The sequence below is a fragment of the Arachis ipaensis genome, chromosome B8, assembly GCF_059453495.1.
Source record: "Arachis ipaensis isolate K30076 ecotype BB chromosome B8, ASM5945349v1, whole genome shotgun sequence".
NCBI lineage: Eukaryota > Viridiplantae > Streptophyta > Magnoliopsida > Fabales > Fabaceae > Arachis > Arachis ipaensis.
Window position 1 is genome coordinate 100733482 of NC_142443.1, and position 6635 is coordinate 100740116.

At 37.1% G+C, this 6635-nt stretch overlaps 1 non-coding gene across 1 annotated transcript; it reads right to left on the reverse strand.

Annotated features, from left to right (window-relative positions):
- Window positions 1–6527: 6527 nt before the first annotated feature.
- On the reverse strand, window positions 6528–6635 carry LOC148549017 (small nucleolar RNA R71). The gene has a single exon (XR_015898957.1). It is a non-coding gene; the product is annotated as a small nucleolar RNA R71 (small nucleolar RNA).

A 6635-nucleotide genomic window follows, 5' to 3' on the forward strand; every position in this document is an offset into this window, starting at 1 on the left:
CCATATCCAAGCTCTAAGTTTGGTGTTGGGGAGTCTCAACAAAGCTCTGCACACCTGTGAGGCTCCATGAAGAGCCCACTGTCAAGCTATTGATATTAAAGAAGCGCTTGTTGGGAGGCAACCCAATGTTTATTTATCTAATTTTTATTTTCATTGTTTTTCATGTCTTTATAGGTTCATGATCATGTGGAGTCAAAAAATAAATAGAAAAATTGAAAACAGAATCAAAAACAGCAGAAGAAAAATCACACCCTGGAGGAAGCATCTACCTGGCGTTCAACGCCAGAACAGAGCATGGTTCTGGCGCTGAACACCCAAAATGGGCAACATCCTGGCGCTGAACGCCCAGAACAAGCATGGTTCTGGCGTTCAACGCCAGAAATGGCAACAAATGGGCGTTGAACGCCCAAAATGGGCACCAACCTGGCGCTGAACGCCCAGAGTTGTGTGCAAGGGCATTTTACATGCCTAATTTGGTGCAAGGTTGTAAATCCTTGAACACCTCAGGATCTGTGGACCCCACAGGATCATCTCAGGATCTGTGGATCCCACAGGATCATCTCAGGATCTATGGACCCCGCAGGATCCCCACCCACCTCACCCTCTCTCTCTCTCCATTCATGATCATCCCTTCTGCTTTCCATTCACCACTCACATTCATACACACCACCCTCTCTTCTCTTCTTGGCCGAAACACACCTCCCCCTCTTCTCCACATTTTCTTCTTCTTCTTCTATTATTCTTTCTTCTATTGCTCGAGGGCGAGCAACATTCTAAGTTTGGTGTGGTAAAAGCATAAGCTTTTTGTTTTTCCATTACCATTGATGGCAGCTAAACCTCTAAAAGAGGGGAAGGGAAGACAAAGGCTTCCACCTCCGAGTCATGGGAGATGGAAAGATTCAGCTCAAGGGTCTATAGCTCAGTAGTAGAGCATGTGGCTGCAAATCAAGAGATCCCTGAGATACCTCAGGGGATGCACTTCCCTCCACATAAGTATTAGGAGCAAATCAACACCTCCCTAGGAGAATTAAGTTCCAACATGGGACTATTAAGGGTGGAACATCAAGAGCACTCCATCATCCTTCATGAAATTAAAGAAGATCAAAAAGCAATGAGGGAGGAGCAACAAAGACAAGGAAGAGACATAGAAGAGCTCAAGGACATCATTGGTTCCTCAAGAAGGAAACGCCACCATCACTAAGGTGGATTCATTCCTTGTTCTTATTTCTTCTGTTTTTTGTTTTCTATGTTATGTGCTTATCTATGTTTGTGTCTTTATTACATGATCATTAGTAGTTAGTAACTCTGTCTTAAAGTTATGAATGTCCTATGAATCCATCACCTCTCTTAAATGAAAAATGTTTTAATTCAAAAGAACAAGAAGTACATGAGTTTCGAATTTATCCTTGAACTTAGTTTAATTATATTGATGTGGTGACAAGGCTTCTTGTTTTCTGAATGTATGCTTGAACAGTGCATATGTCTTTTTAAGTTGTTGTTTAAGAATGTTAAATATGTTGGTTCTTGAAAGAATGATGACTAGGAGACATGTTATTTGATAATCTGAAAAATCATAAAAATGATTCTTGAAGCAAGAAAAAGCAGCAAAGAACAAAGCTTACAGAAAAAAAAATAGGCAAAAAAAAATAGAAAGAAAAAGAAAAAGCAAGCAGAAAAAGCCAAAGCTCTTAAAACCAAGAGGCAAGAGCAAAAAGCCAATAACCCTTAAAACCAAAAGGTAAGGGTAAATAAAAAGGATCCCAAGGCTTTGAGCATCAGTGGATAGGAGGGCCTAAAGGAATAAAATCCTGGTCTAAGCGGCTAAACCAAGCTGTCCCTAACCATGTGCTTGTGGCGTGTAGGTGTCAAGTGAAAACTTGAGACTGAGTGGTTAAAGTCAAGGTCCAAAGCAAAAAAAAAAAGAGTGTGCTTAAGAACCCTGGACACCTCTAATTGGGGACTTTAGCAAAGCTGAGTCACAATTTGAAAAGGTTCACCCAGTTATGTGTCTGTGGCATTTATGTATCCGGTGGTAATACTGGAAAATAAAGTGCTTAGGGCCACGGCCAAGACTTATAAAGAAGCTGTGTTCAAGAATCATCATACTGAACTAGGAGAACCAATAACACTATCTAAACTCTGAGTTCCTATAGATGCCAATCATTCTGAACCTCAATGGATAAAGTGAGATGCCAAAACTATTCAAGAGGCAAAAAGCTACAAGTCCCGCTCATATGATTGAAGCTATATTTCATTGATAGTCTGGAATTTATAGTATATTCTCTTCTTTTTATCCTATTTGATTTTCAGTTGCTTGGGGACAAGCAACAATTTAAGTTTGGTGTTGTGATGAGCGGATAATTTATACGCTTTTTGACATTGTTTTTAGCATGTTTTTAGTAGGATCTAGTTACTTTTAGGGATGTTTTCATTAGTTTTTATGCTAAATTCACATTTCTGAACTTTACTATGAGTTTGTGTATTTTTCTGTGATTTCAGGTATTTTCTGGCTGAAATTGAGGGACTTGAGCAAAAATCATATTCAGAGGTTGAAGAAGGACTGCTGATGCTGTTCGATTCTGACCTCCCTGCACTCAAAGTGGATTTTCTGTAGCTACAGAACTCGAAATGGCGCGCTTCCAATTGCGTTGGAAAGTAGACATCCAGGGCTTTCCAGCAATATATAATAGTCTATACTTTGGCCAAGAATAGATGACGCAAACTGGCGTTCAACGCCAGCTCTCTGCCCAATTCTGGAGTTCAGCGCCAGAAATGGATAAAAAACCAGAGTTGAACGCCAGAAATGGATCAAAACCTGGCGTTCAACTCCACAAATGGCCTCTGCACGTGGAAAGTTAAGGCTCAGCCCAAGCACACACCAAGTGGGCCCCGGAAGTGGATTTATGCATCAATTACTTACTTATGTAAACCCTAGTGACTAGTTTATTATAAATAGGACCTTTTACTATTGTATTAGACATCCTGGATTGTATTTTGATCCTGTGATCACGCTTGAGGGCTGGCCTCTCGGCCATGCCTGGACTTTCACTTATGTATTTTTAACGGTAGAGTTTCTACACTCCATAGATTAAGGTGTGGAGCTCTGCTGTTCCTCAAAGATTAATGCAAAGTACTACTATTTTCTATTCAATTCACCTTATTTCGCTTCTAAGATATTCATTCGTACTTCAATCTGAATGTGATGAACGTGACAATCATCATCATTCCCTATGAACGCGTGCCTGACAACCACTTCCGTTCTACCTTAGACTAAATGAGTATCTCTTAGATCTCCTAACCAGAATCTTCGTGGCGTAAGCTAGAATGATGGCGGCATTCAAGAGAATCCGGAAGGTCTAAACCTTGTCTGTGGTATTCCGAGTAGGATTCAATGAATGAATGACTGTGACGAGCTCCAAACTCGCAATTGCGGGGCGTTAGTGACAGACGCAAAAGGATAGTAAATCCTATTCCAGCATGATCGAGAACCGACAGATGAATAGCCGTGCCGTGACAGGGTGCATTGATCATTTTCACTGAGAGGATAAGATGAAGCCATTGACAAGGGTGATGCCTCCAGACGATTAGCAGTGCCGTGACAGGGCATTGGATCATTTTCCTGAGAGATGACCGAAAGTAGCCGTTGACAATGGTGATGTATCACATAAAGCCAGCCATGGAAAGGAGTAAGACTGACTGGATGAAGATAGCAGGAAAGCAGGGGTTCAGAAGAACGAAAAAGCATCTCCATTCGCTTATCTGAAATTCCTACCAATGATTGACATAAGTACCTCTATCCCTATTCTATTATATTATTTTCGAAAACCCATTACTGTTTGATATCCGCCTGACTGAGATTTACAAGGTGACCATAGCTTGCTTCATACCGACAATCTCCGTGGGATTCGACCCTTACTCACGTAAGGTATTACTTGGACGACCCAGTGCACTTGCTGGTTAGTTATGCGAAGTTGTGAAGATATGTTTAGACCATGGTCCTGTGCATCCGTTTTTGGTGCCATTGCCAGGGAATCAATTTTGAACAACAATTCACAACCTGAGTAGCAATTTCGCATACCAAGTTTTTGGCGCCGTTGCCGGGGATTGTTCGAGTTTGGACAACTGACGGTTCATCTTGTTGCTCAAATTAGGTAATTTTCTTTTTGTTTTGTTTTCAAAAAATTTTTTTTTTTTCAAAAATCTTTCAAAATTTTCTTCTTTGTTTTCGAAAAATTTTTTAAAATAAAACTGTTTTCAAAAATATATTTTTCTTCAAAATTTTTAAGAATGAATTCTAGTGTTTCATGAAGCATGTTGAAGCCTGGCTGGCTGTAAAGCCATATCCAAACTCCTTTGGGATTGGTCTTCAACTAATCACCTCAGTGGAGCCATGCCCAATCCTTCTGGATAGGGTATGTCAGGCGTGTCATGTCTGAGTTACATACTAAAGCTTGGCTGGCTATTAAGCCATGCCTGACCCTTTGATTGGAGCTTTAGAGCATAAGATTCCTGGAATTCATATTAAAAAATTTTGGAATCCTTATTTTTCTTTTTCAAAATAATTTTTCGAAAAATATAAAATAAAAAAATCCAAAAAAAATTAGAAAATCATAAAAATAAAAAATATTTCATGTTTCTTGTTTGAGTCTTGAGTCATGTTATAAGTTTGGTGTCAATTGCATGTGCATCTTGCATTTTTCGAAAATTTCATGCATTCATAGTGTTCTTCATGATCTTCAAGTTGTTCTTGGTAAGTCTTCTTGTTTGATCTTGATGATTTTTTGTTTTGTGTTGTTTAGTGTTTTTCATATGCATTCTTGAATCCTTAGTGTCTAAGCATTAAAGAATTCTAAGTTTGGTGTCTTGCATGTTTTCTTTGCATTAAAAATTTTTCAAAATTGTGTTCTTGATGTTCATCATGATCTTTATAGTGTTCTTGGTGTTCATCTTGACACTCATAGCATTCTTGCATGCATTCACTGTTTTGATCTAAAAAATTCATGCATTGCATAATTTTCATGTTTTTCTCTCTCATCATAAAAATTCAAAAATCAAAAAAATATCTTTCCCTTTTTCTCTCATCAAATTCGAAAATTGGATTGACTTTTTCAAAAAAATTTTAAAATCAAGTTGTTTCTTATGAGTCAAATCAAATTTTCAATTTGAAAATCTTATCTTTTTCAAAATCCTTTTCAAAAATCAAATCTTTTTCAAATTTCTTAGTTATTTTCGAAAATTCTAAAAAATATTTTTCAAAAATCTTTTTCTTATTTTTATATCAAATTTTCGAAAATAACATAATCAATTAATGTTTTGGTTCAAAAATTTCATGTTTGTTACTTACTTGTTAAGAAAGATTCAAACTTTAAGTTCTAGAATCATATCTTGTGATTTCTTATGAATCAAGTCATTAATTGTGATTTTAAAAATCAAATCTTTTTCAAAAACTAATTTCTATCATATCTTTTCAAAAATATCTTCTCATCATATCTTTTTCAAAAATTTGATTTCAAAATATCTTTTCTAACTTCCTAACTTCCTATCTTTTCAAAATTGATTTTCAAAATTTGTTTCAACTAACTAACTAACTTTTTGTTTGTTTCTTACCTTTTTCAAAACCACCTAACTAACTCTCTCTCTCTCTCTAATTTTCAAAAATATTCCCCCCTTTTTCAAAATTTCTTTTTAATTAACTAATTAATTTAAATTGTGATTTTTATTTTCGAAAAAAACCACTAACCTTTTTCAAAAACTATTTTCAAAAATCACTAACTCTTTTTCAAAAATTATTTTCAAAATTTCCCCTCTCTCATCTTATTCTATTTATTTATTCATCTACTAACATCTCTCCCTCACCCACCAAAAATCCGAACCCTCTCTCTCTCTTTCTGAGTTCAGATTTTTCTCTTCTTCTTTTCTTCTACTAACAATAAGGAACCTCTTTACTGTGACATAGATGATTCCTTTTCTTTTCTTTTTCTCTCTTCTTTCTTATGAGCAGGGATAGAGAAAAAGGCATTCTTGTTGAAGCTGATCCAGAACCTAAAAAGACTCTGAAGAGAAAATTAAGAGAAGCTAAATTACAACAATCCAGAGACAACTTGATTGAAAATTTCGAACAAGTAAAGGAGATGGCAGCCGAACCCAACAACAATGCAAGGAGAATGCTTGGTGACTTTACTGCACCAAATTCCAATTTACATGGAAGAAGCATCTCCATTCCTGCCATTGGAGCAAACAACTTTGAGCTGAAACCTCAATTAGTTTCTCTGATGCAGCAGAACTGCAAGTTTCATGGACTTCCATCTGAAGATCCTTTTCAGTTCTTAACTGAATTCTTGCAGATATGTGATACTGTTAAGACTAATGGAGTAGATCCTGAAGTCTACAGGCTCATGCTTTTCCCTTTTACTGTAAGAGACAGAGCTAGAGTATGGTTGGACTCTCAACCTAAGGATAGTCTGAACTCTTGGGATAAGCTGGTCAAGGCCTTCCTAGCCAAGTTCTTTCCTCCTCAAAAGCTGAGTAAGCTTAGAGTGGATGTTCAAACCTTCAGACAAAAAGAAGGTGAATCCCTCTATGAAGCTTGGGAGAGATACAAAGGACTGACCAAAAAGTGTCCTTCTGACATGCTT